Here is a 23,557-nt window from a genome sequence, read left to right as displayed (position 1 = left end):
AGGAATTCATAAATCAAGACAAAAATGGGAATCTGATTTGAATGTTAAAATTGATGGAAAAAACTGGTCAAGATTATGTTCTGATAGTATGAGAAATACAATAAATGTTCGACTTAGATTAATACAACATAATTTTTTACATCAATTATATATAACACCACAGAAAATAAATAGATTAAATTCAAATATGTCTGACCAATGTTTTCGATGTAATCAAGAAATTGGTACTTTTTTTACATTCTACTTGGTCTTGTTTTAAAATTCAACCATTTTGGATAAATCTAAAACTTTTATTGGAACAAATTACTGGAGTACAACTCCCACATAGTCCAGTATTATTTTTATTAGGAGACATTGAAGGGACAATACCGAAACTTAAATTGAATAAGTATCAGAAAAAATTTATAAAAATTGCATTGGCAGTAGCCAAAAAAGTTATCGCAGTTACTTGGAAATCGGATTTATATTTAACTATGGATTGTTGGAATAATGAAATACATAGTTGTATTCCACTTGAAAAAATTACATACAATCTAAGAAATGAATATGATATATTTTTGAAAATTTGGCTCCCATACTTACAAAAGATAGGATTAAATACATAGGTCCTTTGAAGATAAAATTATAAAGTAATTGGGGAAAGTAAAAATAAATATTAAAATTATTTTGAACTCCATGGAGCATGTGGGGATCCTCCGATATCCAGGCAATCTCTCTCTTTTTTTTCTTTCTTAGATAAGGGTTAAGGGGGGGGAGGGTTAAGGGGAGGGGGGAGGGTTAATATTTTTTCACTATTTCACCATCTTTTTTATTCTTGTAATTTTCTAAAATTTAATAAATAAATAAATAGATTTAAAGATCGCTTATCAAATCCTTTTCATTACAAAACACTAAATCCAGAATAGCCTTGTCCCTGGTCAGCTCTCATACAAGCTGTTCCAAGAATGCATCCCGTAGGCACTCTACAAACTCCCTATCCTGGGGTCCAGCACCAACCTGATTCTCCCAGTTCACCTGCATGCTGAAATCCCCCATAACTACTGCGACATTACCTTTGCCACATGCCAATGTTAACTCCCTATTCAACTTGCACCCAATATCCACGCTACTGTTTGGTGGTCTGTAGACAACACCCATTAGGGTCCTTTTGCCCTTACTGTTCCTCAGTTCTATCCACACAGACTCTACTTCTCCTGATCCTATGTCCCCCTTGCAAAGGACTGAATCTCATTCCTCACCAACAGGGCCACCCCACCCCCTCTGCCCACATTTCTGTCCCTACGATAGCACGTATACCCTTGTACATTCATTTCCCAGGTCTGATCTCCCTGCAGCCATGTCTCCGTTATCCCAACATCATAGTTACCCATTCGCACCTGAGCTTCAAGCTCATCCGCCTTATTTCTGACACTTCTTGCATTCAGATATAGAATTTTTAGCCCATTTCTCCTCTCTCTGTTTGAATCGCTGCCTATTGTGCTTAACCCAGCTCCCCGAACTCCCATCAGGCTATACGCCCCTAGAATTTTGTTGTCCTTCCTAAATTTACTTATTCTTTCTGCACATTTAACTCCATGTTCCGTCAGACCATCCCTCTGTACATGTGTCCTCCTTATCACTTGTTCCGCCTCACCTTTCTCTACTACACACTTAATATTCCGGAACCATGTAGTCCCCACCTGTCCTTTATTCTTCATCTCGCTATCCTCTCTCACATTCTGGATCCCCGTCCCCTGCAAATTTAGTTTAAACCCCTGCAAGAAGCACTAGCAAACTTCCCTGCAAGAATGTTAGTACCGCTCCAGTTCAGGTGTAAACCGTCCCTTCGGAACAGATCCCACCTTCCCTGGAACAAAGCCCAATTATCTAAAAACCTGAAGCCCTCCCTCCTGCACCATCCTCTCAGCCACGTATTAATCTGTATAATCTTTCTGTTCCTTTCTAATCTCACTCACACGTGGCACAGGTAGCAATCCTGAGATTGTTACCCTGGAGGTCCTGCTCTTCAGCTTCGCACCTAACTCCCTGAACTCACTACGCAGGACCCCCTCACTCATCTTACCCACGTCGTTGGTCCCTACATGGACCACAACATCTGGATTCTTGCCCTCCCTCTCGAGAATAACCTGCACCCGATCTGAGATGTCTCGGACCCCGGCACCAGGGAAGCAACATACCATCCGAGACTCCCGATCTTCCCCACAAAATCTCCTATCCGCCCCCCTGACTACAGAATCCCCTATCACTACCACTCTCTTCTCTTCCCTCCTCCCCTTCCTAGTCGAGGGTCCAACCTCAGTGCCAGAGACAGGACCACTGCAACTTGTTCCTGGTAGGTCATCCCCACCAACAGTACCCAAAACGGTATGCTTATTGTTGATGGGATACTTAAGTTGTTCCCTATCAACTTATTGTTGATAGGGAAAATACACTCAGTGGCCACTTTACTAGGTACCTTCTGTACCTAATAGGTATTCAGAGTGCATGTTTGTGGTCTTCTGTTGCGTAGCCCATCAATTTCAAGGTTCAATGTGCTGTGTGTTTAGAAATGCTCTTCTGCATACATGGTTGTAAAGTGTGGTTATTTGAGTTAGTTACCTGTCAGCTTGAACCAGTCTGACCATTCTCCTCTGACCTCTCCCATTAACAGGCATTTTCGCCCATAGAACTGCTCACTGGATGTTTTTTTGATTTTATGCACAATTCTCTGTCAACTCTCAAGACTGTTGTGCAGTTTCTGAGATAATCAAACAACCCCATATAGCACCAACTATTATTCCATGGTCAAAGTCACTTATATCATATTTCTTCCCCATTCTGATGTTTGGTCTGACAGCAACTGAACCTCTTGACCATGACTGCATTAAGCTGCTGCCATATTATTGGCTGATTAGATATCTACATTAACAAGGCGTTCCTAAAATGCTAATTCAGTGTAAATCAGCCATGATCGAATGGCAGAGAAGACTCAATGGAATGAATGGTCTTATGGCTTATGGGCTGCGAGCAAGGAGGTGGATTTACAATCAAAAATATTGAGAGCTAGCTCCTTAATAGTGGAAGTTTGTAAACATAAATTAGATTTCAAGAAATGGGGCAAACACGGAGGGGGGGGTGGAATAATGCAGTAAAAGTTCAATGTTTATTGAAAACAATTTTATCTGCAATCACATGAAGATTTATACTTCTTGCATTGTAATCGTCATTTTAAATTAAATCCAATTTAACAGTTTTGTGCCTATAGTTTCCCTACTGGCAATTCTGGGCCTTGGCCTGGGTGAGAACAGCAAGATGCAAAACCTTTCTGAAAGAAAGATTTTTTTAATTTAGAGGAACTGAACAAAGTTATTTCTGGCTATCACATAATAAGTGGTTAAATGATCAAATCACCATCTTCCCCACCTTCTGAAGAAAGATACATGTGATCACAAAAGAACATTCTCGTGAGCAAATTCGCAGAAAATACTTAAATATTGCATTTTATTATTTCCAGAAACTATCAATTTTATCTATGTTTAATTCTTTATCTATAACGGCAAACGAAAAATCTAAAATGTATGTAGTGCTTGGGAACACGAGACTGCTAAATGCTGATGCTGAAACATGGTTGCACAGAACAAACTGTTATTAATGACCATAACATTTACAAGTCAACATCACAGGCCAGAATTGGAAGCATTTTCCAGTTTACCACTCACATGAAAATTGACTAATATTTTGAACAGCTATTTTAAGCTTACTATCACATCTGAAAATAAGGATTCCCCCCCCCCCCCCCCAAGTAATAATGTCAATCTAACATTCTAACAATGCATTATTTATTTTAATAGACTAAATTTAGGACAATTCAGTGCAGGAAATCTTAACCAACCAGCGGACAAAATTACAAGTAAAGTTCCTCCTATTATAGGAGTGGAAAGATATGAAAAAACATTTAAGCAGTAAGAAGTCATAAAATGGAGCATTTAAAAACCATAGATTCATAATATCACACACATTGCTGTATCTCATTCAACTCCAAGTCCAGACTGACGGTATATATCAATCTTAGCTGCAAAGAGGCAAGGTATTAACTCTACAGTAATTCCACATTTTCTACAGTCATCCTACCTTGCACCAAATCACAAGTTACCAGTTGTTTCAAATTTAACCACAATTTAAACTCAATCTCTAAACAATAGCAACTTTTGTTGCTGTATCAGATTTCAAAACATGCATTAGACATGAAGATCTAAATTTCAAAAACAAAATTCTTTTCAAATTAAATACCAATTACTAAGTTATATGCATGTCTCATCAATAATTATGGGTGTTGGAACCCCTGCAAGTCACATTTATTTTGCGAACTGTAAACAATACTGAACAATTCTATAAAGACTGTGTGCTGCTACTAACATTGAACTGAGGGGAATAATGCTCATAATGATTTTTGGCAAGGTATACATCTCTAGAGTTAGAAAATACGTGATAGCATTGCACCAGTGGTAGTTTTATGTGTGCTCTCATGCATTTTATAACACTACCCTAAAATAAGCATTTCTGAAAAGTGGCCAATATAAAGTACAGCATGTATATTCAACCTAGTGGCATTTTGTCAGTGACCCCTCAACATTGAAATTTGTCACAATGATAGCGGAGTTCAAGCACTTTTCATCAAATGTTGTTATAAAATTCTACATTGAAAACTATGTCATTGGTGGCACTTGCAGTACAGTGCCCAATTTCAGTAGAGTGAATGATTTCATTTTCAGAAAAATATTTGTTGTTTATTTTGGAAAAGTCAATAAAAACCCTAGGACACATAATCACATGGATTTGTACAGAACTTTTTCAGGAATTCAAATAAGTAATCACTTTTTGTATATATTCCATATTAAAATCAGTACAGCAGAAAATGTTACCCAACCCCCAAAAGGTAAAAAACTTCATTTGGAGAGATTTCTGGAGTTTTATCAGTCATGATATTTTCCATATTGTTGTATCAAACCAAAACAATCTTAAGCTTTTGTCATAGTATATAGAATTACAGTACAATAATTCAAACCTAGGCCCCATTTGGTTGTAAAATGAATATATTTAGAAAGCAGTCTTTGATTAAACTTTGTTTTCCATACTTTCATAACCTATTAATAATCATAATTTTCTAAGTCTTCCACATCTTCATCTGAACTTGCCACACTCTGAGGTGGATGCCTGGTTCTCACAATCTGCCAGTCTACACATGTCAGTACACCTGAGGCCATTTGCAACACACATACATCTTGGGAGTGAACTTTTTTTTTGGACAGTTACAGGCCAGTAGATCCAGGATGGCATCAGGTGCTGGCTGGCCTTCCATCCAGTGCACCACCAACTGTTCAGCTTCCTCTTCTCTCTCCATCTTCCATCCTCTGCCAACAGGGCTTGGCACTTGTGGGTCCTTCTCCAAACATCTTCTCCATATACCAGCCTGGTAGCTGGTTCGCTGTGCATGTTTTGTTAAGCAGTCCTTGCATGGTGGGAGTTGATGACCTTCAATTTCACCTCCTTTGGCACAGAAAAGGTGATACCTGGGCTCATTAACCGTGGTGGTCGATGCTTTTGGGGCATACAGGAGACATGTAAATGCCTCCAGTTTGTCCATCAGTTCTGGGCAGAGGTCCCATTCCCGACACCCTACTCTAAGAATGTGTCCTGAGTTTCCTGTTGCTGGTCATAAGTTTTGGGGCACTTGTTTTCCCTTTGCCTGCAAAAGCACTTATAGTGTCACATCCTGTATATGCGTGCAACCCGATGAGAGCCCTACAAACCTCCATGCCAACAGTAGCAGCAACCTTCCTGATGTCTACAAGCCTTGTACAGATTCTGGTGCCACACTTCTGGAACAATGGGGCCTCAATCTTGTCACAAAATGCTAAAGACATGATAAAGACATCTGTGTCTTCTGAGCAGATCACTACAGTTGCATACAGAATCTTCTCCAGTAGCTTTGCTCTGTACTCCGCCTTCCTCCATTCATGGACTATGAAGCTAATGAGACTATTTTTGTTACTGACTTTGATCAGGAAGCTCCTCCACTGCCTCACCATCTGTGTGCCTGTGATACCTTGCAACTCATGATCAGTCTCTTCACCCCGTAGAGATCTTTCACTATTATTGATAGAGTTCTCCTTGTATGTGTCGAACACAACATCTATTCTGCTACTCTGCCTGCCTTCCCTCAGAGCCATATCGTTGTGGCAACATCTCTGAAAGTAACTTGATCACCTTTCACTCTTTGGACCAAGTTCATTCCATCAACCACTGTAGCAGAGTTTCCTGGGAGTTGCTCTGCTACTGCTACATTTTTCTGCAAGGTTGTGGCTAAAGTAGCTTTATTTGTCTTTCTCAGCAATCCTTCTGGTGTGGACAGGGCCCAGGGCAATGGTCCAAGGGGATGAGGAAGGATATCCTCCACACATAGTCTGCGCCCTTGTGCCATCACTATGATACGTCCAGACAAAGACCTGTCTGTTTTCAAGATGATCACCAACCCACTTGATTTCACTTCTCTCTTCTTACACATATCACTAAATATTTCAACTTGGTTTTCTTTGCTGGTGGGTCTTCCTCTAGTTTCTCATCCTTGAAGGTTGCTCACCAATCTCATATGCCTTCATCAGGTCAAAGGTAATGTCCTTTGCCATAGAGATGCTAATGAGATCCTGCTTCTCTGCAAATGGGTTAACCCATTCACGTATGAGGCTAACCACTGCTGAAACTGCTTCATCATCTTTCTGAATTATTGGCCGCTGTAGCTCTGCATGACAAAGCTCTGATTTGTTGCCTTGCACCATCTCCCTTAACTGTCCCAGGAATGCACTGCGGTGCTCAGCTGTTATGTAGTTACACTTGATAGCTCCAGAATTCAAGCTGAACTGTAATGTGCCTCTAGGAATCTGTGTGTCTTTGTTCACTGTGGCTTCAATAGCCTGGTCCACAGGGATCTGCCCAAAGGGGTTGTTACTTGACAGCTGCACTGAGAATTGGCCTGTCTTGAAGGCCTCATGCACAGAAGGATTCTTCTCTGGGAGGTTCATCATCTGAGCAAAGTAAGGGGACAGGTACATGGCACAATTCATCTTATCATAGGCAAAGCACCATGGAATCACAGTTCTTAAGCATGGAGGTACAACTCCCAGTCCCCTTCACGAGAGGTGTGCAGAAGCCCAAGTACTACGTTCTCTACCATGTCAATGTATGAGATCCAGAATGCGAATAGCTCTCCATTGTTGTGACAGAAAGCTACCACCACTACAATGCTATCACATATTTTCTAGCACTAAGGGTGTATACCTTGCCAAAAATCACTATAAGAATTACTCCCCCCCAAAATGGTACTGGTGGCCCAAATTTGGGGTCCTGGGTCACGGACTAAATGGTAGTAGTGAGGAGAGGGGGAGACAGGTCAAACTCAGGCAGACAAGACGGGCTTAGATGGGGGATCCTAGCTGACACACAGTAGTGAGATGAACACTGGTCCGTCCTTCACCTTTGGCCTCAACACCTTAATCTTTTTAATGGCTTGGTGCTTAAACTGGTTAAATATCAGTTTGTTAATTGCTCTCAGACCCAGGCCTCACAGCTTCAATCCGGCATGAAATCTCAATTCAGTTAAGCTGTCATGGCCATACCTGCATTCTCAAGAGTTTAGTTCACAGAATCCTTCAGGATACTGTTAAAAAAAATGCCAGGTCGTTCAGACGGTTCAAAAGCACAACTCCCAACGGGAAACTACAGGCTGCAGAATGCAGTGATCACTATGCATAAAAAACATTTTGTAAAATAGTTAGTAGTTTTATTAACTGCTCACCAAGCGTCACCATATATCACCAGCTCCATCTTGGAAATTCAATGTTGAATGCAAGGCATCTCCCTTTGACTAAATGGCAATTGAACCCATTTCTTAAACTAAAATAAATGCAACAAGTTTAACCCTTGATCAATAAATTTGCACATCAACACAATGCTTCAAATTCAAAGAGTCCAGAATATGAATCGCTTAGTTTCATATTTATTAGCTATGAAGATGAAAGACTGCCAATGTCTAGAAAGAAACAAGGATCTGAAAGTCACAAAAGTGCCAATTGCCACTGCACTGAAGCCAGGGTATCCAGGGTGGGTAAGGATTTGGATTATGCTGGCCGTCTATACTTCTCACAGCCTTAGTAAAGCAATGTCCACGGAGGGAAGGAATGGCCCAACTGATGTGCCGGAGAGGTTTTCTGGATTCCCAGATCACAAATGTGTAAAAAAAATTATGATAGGCACAGATAAACAGGATGGTAGCAGTCTTTACCCAAGGGCAGGGGAGTCCACATCTAAGGTTTAGGGTGAAAGGGGAAAGATTTAAACAGGGATTCAACGGGCAACAATTTCATGCAGAGAGTGGTGAGTACATGAAAACAAACTGCCAGAAGTGAATGAGATAGGTACAATCATTTAAGAAGCCACAACGTCTAAAGTATTTACCCCCCCCCCCTTGGAAGTTCTCATGTTTTATTGTTTTACAACACTGAATCACAGTGGATTTAATTTGGGTTTTTTTGACACTGATTAACAGAAAAAGACTTTTTCAAGTCAAAAGTGAAAACTGATCTCTACAAAGTGATCTGAACTGATCACAAATATAAAGCACAAAATAATTGATTGCATAAGTATTTACCCCCTTTAATATGACACACCAAATCATCACTGGTACAGCTAATTGGTTTTAGAAGTCACATATTTAGTTAAATGGAGATCACCTATGTGCAAGCAAGGTGTTTCAACTGATTGTACCTGGACACACCTGTGAGTCAATATCCTGGCAAAAACTACACCATGAAGGCAAAAAACACACTCCAAACAATTCTGTAAAAAGTACAAGTCAAGAGATTGATACAAAAAAATTTCCAAGTCACTGAATATCCCTCGGAGTACAGTTAAGTCAATCATCAAGAAATGGAGAGAATATGACAGTTGTAAATTTGTCCAGAGCAGGCCATCCTCAAAAAATGAGTGACCATACAAGGGAACTAGTGAGGGAGGCCACCAAGAGACTTATAACATCTCTGAAGGAGTTACACGCTTCAGTGGCTGAGATGAGAGAGACTGCGCATATAACTGCTGACCGGATGCTTCACCAGTTGCAGCTGGGTGAGTGGCAAAGAGAAAGCCACTGCTGAAAAAGAAACCCACATGAAATCTCAGCTAGAGTTTACCAGAAGGCATATGGGGGATTCTGAAGTCAGCTGGAAGAAAGTTCTGACAAAACAAAAATTGAGCTTCTCGCCATCAGACTAATGTGGCCTCTGTCGGTCGTGGTCGACCATGGGCACTGTGCCTCTGGTAGTCACTGAGAGTGGCTTCTCCAGGGCACAGTTGATATGGAGATCCATCTGTTGCCCATGCAATGGGACCGCCCTCTCCATGCTGATGGCAGGTCCAAAGGAACAACGAAAGTCAATACAGTTTGGTGCCAGCAGCATCACAGGAGTTGCCGTGCCGGTGCTGGGTACAGCAGTCAGCTGCCTTCGGGACTCCAACTCTGGATTTTTCCCTTGGGGTTTACTCCCAAAACCTTTCCCGTGAGCGGGTACAGCGTCGAGTCACTTTTTATTGTCATTTCCACCATAACTGCTGGTACAGTACACAGTAAAAACAAGACAATGTTTTTGAGGACCATGAAACAATACAAAACAATACATAAAACAGTACAAAAACTACACTGCACTACATAAAAATAACACAGAAAAAACTATGCTAGACTACAGACCTGCCCAGGACTGCATAGAGTGCACAAAACAGTGTTTGAAGCAGAGCAGCGGAGGTTTGAAATCAGAGTTTTTCCTCTCCTAGATGAGCTACCATCCATGGTTAACAAGCCCCATCTGCCCAGAGCAACTAAAAGCTATCATTAAAGATACACCATTCCTACCATGAAGCATGGTGGTGGCTGCATCATGCTATGGGGATGCTTCACTGCAGCAAGCCCTGGAAGGCTTGTGAAGGTAAAGGATAAAATGAATACAGCAAAATACAGGGAAATCCTGGAGGAAAACCTGATGCAGTCAGCAAGAGAATTGTGACTTGGGAGAAGACCTGTTTTCCAGATTTAAAAAAATGTCCCCAAATGTAAGGACAAAGCTACAAAGGAATGGCTTAAAAACAACAAAGTTAATGTCCTGGAGTGGCCAAGTCAGAGTCCAGACCTCAATCCAATTGAAAATTTGTGGCTGGACTTGAAAAGGACTGTTCACTCATGATCCTCATGCAATCTGACAGAACTTGAGCAGTTTTGTAAAGAAGAATGGGGGGAAATTGCAGTGCCAAGCTGATAGAGACTTATCCACACAGACTCAAGGCTGTAATTGCTGCCAAAAGGAGCATCTACTAAATACTGACTCGAAGGGGGTGAATACTTATGCAAACAATTATTGTTTTATACTTGTAATTAATTTAAATCACTTTGTACAGATCTGTTTTCACTTAAGACACAAAAGTCTTTCCTGTTGATCAGTGTCAAAAAAAAGCCAAATTAAATCCACTGTGATTCAATGCTGTCAAACAATAAAACATGAAAACTTCCAAGGGGGGTGGTCAGTATGGACTTGTTGGGCCAAAGGGCCTATATCTATGCTGTATAGTGCTATAATACTTCTGTTACTGGAATGATAGTCATAAGAAAAGATCAAACCCTACCATAACTTCTGGAAAACTTACAGCAACTTAAATAAAGCAGTAATTGAAAATTTAGTATTAGTAATGACAGTCATAAAACTATCAGACTGCTTTAAAGACCAGTCTGGTGCGCTGATGCTTTCTTTCGGGTAAGAAAACTATCATCCTTAATAACTTGGGGCATGCAATTCCAGACCCAAGCAAAATTGCCAACTCTGAAATGTCATTAGAAGACATATCCTGGGATTATCAACCATTCCCATATCTTACAAAGGAATTAAATAAAATTGTTCAAGCTTGTATTTGTTCAGCAAAGCAATCTTCACAACACATAATTTACATTTCTTAGAAAGGAAGTACCGGTATTTAAAGAGTACTGGAAGACAGGGCCAAAACATTTGGCTTAAATCGAGGTTACAGCACGAGAGAAGAGTTGGAATCAGATGTGAGCTAACAGAATAAAGACATAATGGAGGGTTCACCAATAAGATAAGGGAGCAGAATGTGGCTGTTTATCCCCATCGAGTCTGCTCTGCCATTTGATCATGGCTGATTTATTTCTCTTAACCCTATTCTATTGTCTTCTCTCCACAACCTTTGATACCCTTAGTATTCAAGGACCTACTCCTCTTCTCCCCCTTTCCTTCTGAGCCACAGAGCCAGACTCAGTGCCAGAGACCTGGTCACAGATTCCTCCAGTTGGTCATGCCCCCACCCAAATAGTATCCAAAATGATATTCTTGTTATTGAGGGCATCAGCCAGAGGGATACTCTGCACTGGCTGTCTATTTCTTTTTCCTCTCCTAACAGTACCTGCCTCCTGCAATTTAGGGGTGACTACGCCTCCTTGTACCTCCTATCACCTCATGAGCCTAAGGTCATCCAGTTCCTTAACACAGTCTCTTAGGAGCTGCAGCTCAGTCCACTTTTAATAGAGATATAGTTATCAGGGAAACAGCTGGTCTCCCAGAGTTCCCACATCTCACACAAACAGCATACCACTACCTCCAGACCCATTCCTAGCACTAGTTATGTACCAACAAAAAAAAACTTACTAGAAACTTACCAACATACTTAAAATCTCTGCCTATGCTTGCCCAAGCCTGTTCTCACCAAAGCCTGACAACTCTAAAACTGGTTAACTCCAACAATGGCAACTCTGCGTACACCTCCTTTTAAATTTGCTCTGCACTGATTGCAGCCCGCCAAAGCTATTTTTCAAAGCTGTGCTGCATCACCAACAAATAACCTCGCACACTGATTGCAGCCTACCGTAAAGAGCCGAAAGTACTGGAGCACTTTTTAAATCTGACACTGCGTCACCAATGAATAACCTCTTGCACCGACTGCAGCCTTCATCAGGGTCTTTTTACCTTTGCAATTTCTTAACTCTACCCACAAGGTTGTTATGGCCAGGGCTGGTAATGGGGACAAGCTCCCACTACCTATTAAATGCTCCCAATGATTTGCACCTCAAATAGCCTCTGACAACCAAGTCCTGGCCTCCACCCAGCAGAACTGTTTTTACTGACAGGAGAAGGGGCAAAGGCAGGTTACAGGAGCCTTAAAGCCAGTTGCTTCAGGTAGATGGGGCTCAACATCCAGCCGTACTTGGCAGCTCATCTAGGAGAATGAAAACTGTGATCTCAAGCCTCTGCTGCCTTGCAGCTATACCCATTCATGGGGAAGGCTTCAGGAGTAAACCCAAAGGGAAAATCCAGAGCTGGAGTCCCTAAGGCAGTCCTACAATGCTGACTGGCAACTCCTGTGACACTGCTGGTACCAAACTGAATCAGTCTCTGCTGTTCCTTTGGGATCATGAGATGCATGGAGAGGGAGAGCTTGCTACATGGGCAACAGCTTGCTCTCCATGTCATACTACCCAGGTTTGTATATCTAGACAGTTAGGATACAACATCCATGGTCAACTCTGACCGATGAAGGCCTCAGTCACTCACCCACAATGATTCTACATTTTATGATCCTATATCACCTCTTTCTAAGGACTTGATTTCATTTACTTTAAACCAGAGCCACCCCACCCCCTCTACCTGTTGTTTCAATATATGTATCCTTGGATGTTAAGCTCTCAACTATGACCTTTCTTCAGCCATGTTCAGTATACCCACAATGTCATGCCTACAAATCTCTAATTGCACTACAATAACACTTAACTTATTGCATACACTGCATGCATTCAAATATAACACCTTCAATCCTGTATTCATCACCCTTTTCAATTTTGCCTACATCTTACACTTCAACTCATCCCACTGACTGCAATTTTGCCCTATCACCTGCCTATGCTTCCTCAGTCTCACTACACACTGCATCTACTTGTATACCAATTGTCCCATCCTCAGCCCTATCAGTCAAGTTCCAGTTCCCCTACTAAATTAGTTTTCTTCCCCAACAGCTCTAGCAAACTTGTCCACCTACCCAAAGTGTTGCGGTTTGAGTGATCAAATGTAAAGAGACAGTACACTGTCACTAGCAAGACCCTTAACAGTGTTGATATACAGAGGGATCTTGGGGTCCACATCCTTAGCTCTCTGAAAGTGGCTGCACAGGTTGACATGGTGGTAAAAGTGGGTAATGGCATGCTTGCCTTTATTAGTCAAAGAAATAAGTGCAACAGTCAGAAAGTTACATAGTCTCATACCAGAGGGCATACATTTAAGGAGAAGATGGGGAAGATCAAAAGGAGATGTGCAGCAAGTGTAAGGATATGGACATTGTGTAAGGGCAATGGATTCATTTCATTGGGCATTTGATTACTAATTTAATTAGCTTGGCGTGGTTTCATTGCTCACAAGACTGACCTGAAGAAAGGGTGAAGATCAAAGAAACAATCCAACACCATAGTTGAATAGCATTCAGCTGGGGAGATGGATTATGATCAATTGAACTAGAGGACAATGGTATTTGGTAGCAAAGCCATGAGAAAAGCAAGGGTTCAAGTCTTGCCACCATAGAGACAAAGTCCATTCACTCTTCACACGTGTTGGTGGTAAAAGTGGAAGTGAAAGGAAAGAAAATTTTAACACCTGACCGTGCAGTGAACCTAAAATCATCTTTCTAGGATGGCCCTAGAATAGCGACACTTTAGGAATTGCAGAGAATATCTCAAAACAATTCATCTTGGTTAATCAGATCCAGCAATAAATGGCACAACCAATTAGGTATGCACCCTTTGAGCAAGTGAATTAACAACAAGGTGTCCCAACGCTACAAATATAACAGGAGAAAGCAGAAACAAAACTGGGGGGGGGGGGGGGGGGGGGGGAGCTCAGTAATAGTAGAAACGAGGTGGCAATTAAATGAATTAGCAGTTGTGTAATTATTGCAGTGAACGGAGTGTCAAAAACTAATGAGTTAAATGTACAAAAGCATTTATCTAGTGGAATCTGAGGAGGATTAAAGAGAAATGTGTGATGGGATATACAAGGTAGTGACGAGCGATATCATGAATTAATGCATGAAAGAAACACTAGAAGTAGTTCATGAAATAAATGGAGAAACATTTTGCTGAGCTCTTCTTCCACTGCCTCCATACCTACTTATTTGGCAAGGACTCTCCAGCCCATACTGATGATCCCTTCTTCTGTCTTCAACCCTCCTCCTCTTCCTGGACACCTCACTCTGGTCTTCTGCCTGCTTTGGATCTTTTCATTGGTAACTGCCGACAAGACATCAACTGTCTCGACTTTACCACTCCTCTCTCCAAGTCTAATCCCACCACTTCCGAAGGCACTGCTCTCCACACTATTCCTAACCTCACTATCAAACCTGGAGATAAGGGGGATGCTGTAGTAGTCTTGCTGAGGCCCGGTGACAACTCTCAGACACCTTCTCATACTTACCCCTCAAGCAGGACCCCACTGAGGAGCACCAGGCCATTGTCACCCACAACATTCACTGACCTTATTAAATCTGGGAATCTCCCATTCACTGCCACCAATCTCGTAGCTCTCTCACCCTACATCTCTTGTTTCTACCTTCTACCCAAGATCCACAATCCCGCTTGTCCTGATAGACCCATTGTTTCTGCTTGTTCTTGCCCCACCGAACTTGTATCTGCATAGCTTGACTCTGTTCTATTTCCACAGTTTCAATCCCTTCCTACCTACATCCGTGACATTTCACACACTCTAGATCTTTCCAAAGACTTCAAATTCCCTGGCCCCGATCGTTTCATATTCATCATGGACATCCAGTCCCCATAGCCCATCAGGAGGGCCTTAAAGCTGTCTGCTTCTTTCTAGAAAACAGACCCAACCTGTACCCCTCCACCACCACTCTCCTCCATCTAGCCAAAGTTGTCCTCACTCTCAATAATTTCTCCTTCAGATCCTCCCACTTCCTTCAAACCAAAGGTGAAGCCATGGACACTTGCATGTGTCCCAGCTATGCCTGCCTTTTTGTCAGATACATGGAACAATCTATGTTCCAAGCCTACTCCAGTATTACTCCCCAACTCTTCCTATGCTACATCAAAGTCTGCATTGGTGCTGCTTCCTGCACCCACGCTGAGTTCGTCAACTTCATCAACTCTGCCTCCAACTTCAACCCTGCCCTCAAATTTACCTGGTCCATTTCTAACACCTCCCTCCCCTTTCTCAATCTCTCTGGAGACAGTTTATCTACGGATACCTTTTATAAACCCACTGATTCTCACAGCTACCTGGACTATACCTCTTCCCATCCCGTCACTTGTAAAAAAAAAATGCCATCTCTTTCTCTCAGTTCCTCCATCTCCACCACATCTGCTCTCATGATGAGGCTCTTCATTTCAGAACTAATGAGATGTCCTCCTTCTTCCAAGAAAGGAGCATTCCTTCCTCCACCATCAACACTGCCCTCAACTGTGCAGCTTCCATGTCACACAAGTCTGCCCTCACCCTATCAAGGATAGAGTTCCTCATGTCCTCACCCCCACACCCCATTAGCCTCCTCATCCAGTATACAATTATCTGTAACTTCCGCATCTCCAAGGGACTCCCACCACCAAGCAGGAGATAAGTAAGAGAAGAAAATGTGAATGGGGAGTGAAGGGAGAGGGGTGGCATTTCCAAATATTCGAGGAATTGGTATTCATGCCATCACATTGGAGGCTACCCAGATGGAATACAAGATGTTGTTCCTCCAACCTGGGTGTGTCCTCATCATAACTTTTCCCATTCCCCTCTCCCCTTATCTCTTTATCTGCCCATCACCTCCCTGGTGCTCCTCCCCCTTTTCTTTCTCTCATGGCCTTCTGTCCTCTATCCGATTGCCCTTCTCCAACCCTGTATTTCCTTCACCAATCAATTTCCCAGCTCTTTACTTCATCCCTTCCCGCCCCCTTTCCTGGTTTCACCTATCACCTTGTGTATCTTCCTCTGCTCCCCCCAGCTTCTTACTGACTCCTCAACTTTTTTTTCCCTCCAGTCCTGATAAAGGGTCTCAGCCCCAAAACGTCAACTGTACTCTTTTCCATGGGATGCTGCCTGGCTTGCTGAGTTCCTCCAGCATTTTGAGTGTAAAACTTTGACAAACTTCTTTCTATATATAACAATGGAGAACATACTGACTGGTTGCATCATGGCCTGCAATGCCTTGAATAGTAAAGCCTGCAGAAAGTAGTGGATATAGCCCTGTACATCACTTCAACAATAAAGCCCAGCACACCATTGAGCATATTTACATGGAATGCAGTCACAAGAAAGCAGCATCCATCATCAAGAATCCCCACCATCCAAGCCATGATCTCTTCTCATTACTGTCATCAGGAAGGTGGTACAAGAGCCTCAGGACCCACACCACCAAGTTCAGAAACAGTTATTACCCCTCAACCATCAGGCTCTTGAACCAGAAGAGATAACTTCACTCACCCCAACGTCGAACTGTTCTCACAACCCATGGACTCACTTTTAAGAACTTGTCATCTCACGTTTTTGATATTTATTGCTTATTTATTATTTCTTTCTTATTTGTACATTTTGTTGTCTTTCGCATATTTGGTTGTTTATCCATCTTGTCGCATGTGGTCTTTCATTGATTCTATTGTGTTTCTTTCCAATTATGTGAACACCCACAAGAAAATGAATCTTAAGGTTGTATATGGTGACACATGTACTTTGAACTTGGAGTGTCATGGCTGGTACCCATAAATAACACTATTACTGAGACTGTTGTTGCACACCTCATGATACTAATACCAGCTGAGGCCTTCAACCTTCTTTTGCTACTATAAACAGACCGAATGACTAAGTTAAAAGAAATTACCTTTTGGAATATTTTACGTTTTATGACTACTTGTATTTATTAAAAATGCAACATTACAAGTACAATAGTTATTCTACAAATTAAGAGTTTTCCCTAACTGTCCCTTCATTTAAAGTGCAGTAAAAAAGAAATGAACACGTTATAAATACTGTGTTACATTCATGAGACCATAAGACATAGGAGTAGAATTAGGCCATTAAACCCATTGAGTCTGCTCCACCATTTCATCATGGCTGATTTATTATCTCTCTCAGCACTATTCTCATGCCTTCTCTCCATAACCATTGACGATGCCCTGACTATTCAGGAACCCATCAACCTCCATTTTATATCTAATGACTTAGCCTGCAAAGCCATTAAGTGGCAATGAATTCCACAAATTCATCACACTTTGACTAAAGAAATTCCTCCTCATATCTGTTATAAATGGAAGTCCCTCTATTCTCAGGTTGTGCCCTCTGATCCAAGACTCCCCACTATGGGGAACATCCTCTCTATATCCACTATCTAGGCCTTTCAATAATTAAAAGGTTTCAATGAGATTTCCCCCCCCCCCCCACCCCCCACCCCCCTTAGTTCTTCTAAACTCCAGTTGGTACAGGCCCAAAGCCACCAAACAACTCATTCATTAACCTTTTCATTCTTGAGAACCTCCTCTGGACCCTCACCAATACCAGCACATCTTTTCTTAGATAAGGGGTCCAAAACTGCTTACAATACTCTAAATGCCACCTGACTAATGCCTTTTAAAGCCTCAGCATTACATCCTTGCTTTAATGCTCCTCAGACAGGATGAAGAGGTCAATACTCCCCAATGCCATTAGGCTTTACAATTCTACCGCCAGGACTTAAGAACTTTTTAAAAGCTATTATTAATGCTTTTTGAGATGGTGATTTAGATGCATATCATATTTTTTTTTACTGAGTTAAGTATTGTATGTAATTAGTTTTGCTACAACAAGTGTATGGGACATTGGAAAAAAGTTGAATTTCCCCATGGGGATGAATAAAGTATCTATCTATCTATTCTAGTCCTCAAAATCAATGCTGACATTGCATTTGCCTTCCTTGACACTTACTTAACCTTCAAGTTACCCTTTAGGGAATCCTGCACAAGGACGCCCAAGTCCCTTTGCACCTCTGATTTTTGGATTTCTCTCCACTTAGAAAATAATCTATGCCTTTATTCCTTCTACCAAAGTGCATAACCATACACTTCCCTACACTATATTCCATCTGTCATTTCTTTGCCCATTTTTCTAATCTAAGTCCTTCTGCAGACTCGCTGCTTCCTCAACACCACCTACCCCTCCACCCATCTTCATATCATCCACAAACTTAGCCATAAAACCATCAATTCTGTCATCCAAATCATTAATATATTTCATGGGAAAAAAGCAGTCCAAACACCAGACACCACGAGTCACTAGCAGCCAACCAGAACAAGTCCCCTTTATTCACACTCCTTGCCCACTGCCAGTCAGTCACTTCTGTCCACGCCAGTATATTTCCTGAAATGCCATAGGCTCTTATCTTGTTAAGCAGCCTCGTGCAGCTCCTTGTCAAAGGCCTTCTGAAAATCCAGACAACATCCACTGACTCTCCTTTGTCTATCCTACCTGTTATCAGGCAAGATTTCCATTTAGAAAACCATGCTGACTTTGGCCTATTTCATCACGTTCCTCCAAGTACCCATAAACCTCATCCTTAATAATGGATTCCAAACCAGTGAAATCAGGCTAACTGGCCTATAGCTTTATTCGGTTTCCCTCCCTTCTTAAAGAGTAGAGTGACAATTGCAATGTTACAGTCCTCCAGAACCATTCCAGTATCTAGAAAGATCACTAATGCCTCCACAATCTCTTCAGCTACCTCTGGGGTGTAGTCCATCTGGTCCAGGTAACTAAGCCAACTTCAAACCTTTAAACTTCCCAAGCCTTCTCCTTATCAATAATAGCTACACTAATTTTTGCCCGACATGCTCAAATTTATGGCATACTGCTTGTCTTCCACAGAAAGACTGACAAAATATTAAGTTCATCCACCATTTCTTTGTCCCCCATTTCTACCCCTCCAGCATCATTTTCCAGCAATACGATATCCACTCTCATTCGCTTTTAATCTTTATATAACTCAAACAAAAACTTTTCTATACCTTTTTAACATTATTGGCTAGCTTACCTTCAGATTCCATCTTTTCTCTCCTGGCTTTTTAAGTTTCCTCTTCTGTTGGTTTTGAAAAGCTTCCCAATCTTCTAACATCCCATTATTGTTTGCTATATGATGTGCCCTCATTTTTGTTTTTATACTGTCTTTGACTTCCCTTGCCAATTATAGTTGCTTCATCCTCCTCTTCTTCCTTTGGATATATCTATCCACTGCCTTCTGAATTGCTCCCAGAAATTCCAGCCATTACTGCTTTGCTGCCATCCCTGCTAGTGTCTCCTTCAAATCAACTTTGGTCAGCTCCTCTCTGATGCCTCACCACTGTAATACCGATACATCAGACTTTAGCTTCTCCCCCTCACATTACAGGGTGAATTCTACCATATTATTATCCACTGCCTACTAAGGATTTCTTTACCTTAAACATCCTAATTCAATCTGGTTCATTAAACACTCAATCCAGAATTGCCATTCCTCTAGTAGGCTCAGCCACAAGCTGTTCTAAAAAGCCATCTCCTAGGCATTCTACAAATTCCCCCTCTTGGGATCCAGCACCAGCCCGATTTTCCCAATCTACCTACATATTGAAATTCCCCATGATTATCACAACTTTGCCCTTTTTACATGCCTTTTCCAACTCACATTGTAATTTGTAGCACAGATTCTGGTTACTGATCAGAGGCCTGTATGCAACTCCCATGAGGGTCTTTTTCACTCTTGCAGTTTCTCAATTCTTCCCACAAGAATTCTATGCTTTCCGATTCTGTCACCTCTTTCTAAGGATTTGATTTGATTTAACTTTTTAAACCAACAGAGCCATCCCATCCCCTCTGCCTGTGATTTCAATATCCTTGTATGTTAAGCTCCCAACTATGACCTTTTTTCAGCTACGACTCAGTGATGTCCACAATCTCATCACCTTTTTAAAAAAAATTTACCCTCATGTTAAACTTCAGCTGACAACAATTATGCCTTTTATCTGCCTGTCCTTCCTCAGTCTGCACTGGCTTGTATTTCAGCTGCCCCATCACTCTGGTTCCCATTCCCCGCCATACTGTTCTCCTGAAGAATGCACTTTTCCCTTAAGTTCTCAACCAGACATTTCATGCATTTGGCTGAATTATATTCTTTAAAAAAAAACAAAGGACACTACAGCATAGTATTTTGTGCCAACCTACTCCATGTTCAATCTAGCAAAACCCTCCCACATTGCCCTTTAACCCTCCATTTTTCTTACATCCATATGCCTATCTATCCCTATTGGTCAGTCTCCACCAGCCCCAGCACTGTGTTCCAGGCAGCTACCACTCCGATATTGAACTGAACACAAATGCAGTCAAACCAGTTTTATATAGCGATAACATTATTTGATTGGGTGGAGTGGAAATCCCTTTCTACCAAAAGGAGGTGCAAGGCACCCCTTCGCTCTGCTAGCCTACAGGTCACCCTTGGACAAAGTGTAGCACCTGCTTAGCACCCACCTCCAAAAAGATCAGGGTCATGTGAAGCTATGGGAACAGGTGATGCCTATCACAAGTCCAGGTTATGTGACCACTGACAGCAGGCAGACAATCTCTGGAGAGTATTGAACATGGCTGGGTGGTGGGGGGGGGAGTCACCTGTCTTGTAAAGACACTGCCCAGAAGGAAATGGCAAACCACTTCTGTAGAGAAGTTTGTCAAGAACAATCATCTGATGTCATGAGACGATGATTGCCCATGTTATACAACACAGCACTTGATGATGATGAAGAACACTACCTGGCAGCTCAAACTCAACCCCTCAACTAACGAATACCAATACAATATTTACGTAAATAGTCACAACAACAGAAGAAACTGGAAGTTACTTTGACATTTCTAATTATAAAGACATTCACTAGTCACTAATTTGGGCAACAACTTTAAAGAATCTAAGGACTTGAACCCCAAGTTCTCTCTGTAACTTTGTACTCTGTCTTCAAGTTCAATCTTTATTTATTTAGATACAGTGCGGTATAGAGCCTTCAAACCCTTAAAGCTGCACCACCCAGTAATATCCTAATTACAGGACAGTTTAATCTACCAACCTGAGGAAACCCAGATGGACACAGGAAGGACGATCAAACTGCTTGCAGGCAGCGACGGAAATTGAACCCGGGCTTCCTGTACTGTAAAGCATTGTGCTCACCACTACACTACCGAGTCACCCAAAGGCTGAAATCTTTCAAAGCACAAGTAGCTAGTAAATTAACTTTCTCTACAAGATGAAACAGATTTGTCTGCAAGATACTCCATGCGTATGTTAGACAAACTTCAAGATGTACATTTTCCTTTATTTCTCACCCCGGTTCTGATGTCACGGCACTTTGAATGACAGCAGGCAGCCCTGTCTCAGACTTCAAGTAAATAATCACAACAACAGAAGAAACTGGCAGTAAGCTTGATTATTTCTAATCATAAGGCCATTCACTAGTCATAAAACTTTTGAAACAAAACACCCTTGAGAACTCCAAATTGCAAGATTTATTATTCTGTATATTCAGACTATTTTCATGTTAAACTTGAATTACTGCATTGTAATTTTGATCACTACTTATTATGTTGTAACATACTGAAATGGGGTATCTTTTCAATACTGTTAAAACTGCAATCATGTTAAATGCCTGGGCATGTAAACACAGGATGAAGTGGTTGTCCAGAAGAAGCAAAGATTAATTATTCACTGCACTGGAAAAGTGAATATTTGCATGCTTCTGTTCCTTCATGGATACAAAGCAGACTTGGGCTTGGCAGCCTGTTTAGAGAACAAATGGAATACTGGAAATGAATTGGCCGATCACTGATATTTTCTGCCTTCATGCAAAACACGCCAAAATATTTAAACAACGCTCACAAAAATTCACCCGGGTTTTATAAGCACGCCCAACTTTCACATTCCTAATAGTTAAAGTCAAATACTTCAAAGTAAGTGATGCAATCTAAGAAATAAGGTAGCTAGGGAGCTAATTAAATTTGAAAGGAGCCTTTCTTAAATGTACCCACATCAGAATAAACAAAAAATAGCAAGTTAGCAGACAAAAACAGCAGCACACTAGCAGCGAGTCAAACACAAAACGATACAACAGATAAAGTCTGGCGACCTGAATGCAGTACTGCCCTAACAAACTCTTATGGTCGCCACTGATTGACAGGTCCAATTCGAGCATGCGCAGTGTGTCTAACGAGCCACTGACGGCAGAGATACGGCCCAACCGTCACCCCATAGAAATAAAACTCGTCGCTACAGAAAACCGACCCATCTCCCGTCTCGCATCTTTTCTTTTCCCGGTAACATACGCCGCGGACGCGTTTCCTTGGCGGTCGATGACGCGACGTACCGGCAAAAGAAGAACGAGAAAAATCACACCGTCGCCAGTCCTCTCATTTCCGGCTCTTTGTGTTGTGAAGCCGCTCCGCTCCGTAACTTCCAATCGCCCCCGCCCTCCCTCGTCTCGAGCTACTCGCCCTTACGTCACTGAATCTCGTGAACGCACTTGCGTCACCTGACACGTGGTCCGCTGCACGTGATCTGTGGAGCGTCGGCGGGGACATGAAGGTTGTTGGTGATTGTCTGTGGGCTTCCTTAACTGCTAGGAATTTGAAGTAACTGAAAAAGCCGGGAATTTCTTGGTAGATCGGGCAATAAATGTTTCAGACCCTTGGTCAGAACTGGGAAAGAGAAAAAACACAAACAAGGAATTCTGCAGATACTGGAAATCCAAAGCAGACGCGTTGGTTTTTAAGATCCGGAGAGAGCGTGAAAGGAATGGACGGGACAGGGGAATACAGTGGATTTCGGTTAATTGGCACACGTCGGAACCAGGACAATTTTGCCCAATTAAGCTGCTGCCCTAATTAGCCGAAGTTCCCATGGAAGTAGTTTAAAAGGTATATAAAAACGACAAACTGAGTAACAAATTACATAATTAAAAGAAGTACAGAACAAATTAGAACAGTACCAATGATACTACAGTATTATAAAACTGTATTAGTTCCTAATAGTTAGCATCAGAGGAATTCATCCAGTGTATGCAATGAACAAAAGCAGTGCAGACACTTAGTGTAGATAATGTGCTGCCTTCAGGCAATGCTATCAATGATCACATCCTACAAAACTCTTATTTTCATGATAATATTAAAGATGATTGTTGACAACTTCAAATTCTTTGTAGTTCCTAACTTGCTGAAGTAGTGAAATCCTTGCATTTTCACTCCCAGCTGTTACTGGCATCACCAAGCCTGAATGCTTGAAACTATAGTGAGCAAAGCAGTTCGGAATTGCCTTGCTGCTTATTTCTCGCCAACTATCAGTGACAAAAATCACTGCGTTTTGTACACAGCACGTGAAACTGACACTATATAAGCATAGTGTAGTGTCTAATGGCTACACAAGTAGGTCAGACTGACGCTAGTTAGAACCTGTT

General features: G+C 41.7%; 1 protein-coding gene across 1 annotated transcript in view; it reads right to left on the bottom strand.

Annotated features, from left to right (window-relative positions):
* The window catches only part of LOC140727936 (calcium-binding protein 39-like), a 77,918-nt gene extending 55,312 nt beyond the window's left edge, over positions 1-22,606 (bottom strand). Inside the window, exon 1 of the mRNA XM_073045929.1 lies at positions 22,472-22,606. The gene's annotated coding sequence lies outside the window, so the exon portion shown is untranslated. The remainder of the gene's footprint in view (positions 1-22,471) is intronic.
* Positions 22,607-23,557: the final 951 nt, after the last annotated feature.

This window comes from Hemitrygon akajei, chromosome 5 (genome assembly GCF_048418815.1).
Source record: "Hemitrygon akajei chromosome 5, sHemAka1.3, whole genome shotgun sequence".
Taxonomy (NCBI): domain Eukaryota; kingdom Metazoa; phylum Chordata; class Chondrichthyes; order Myliobatiformes; family Dasyatidae; genus Hemitrygon; species Hemitrygon akajei.
Note: the sequence above shows the minus strand (reverse complement) of the source record. Positions and strands in the feature narration are given on the sequence as shown.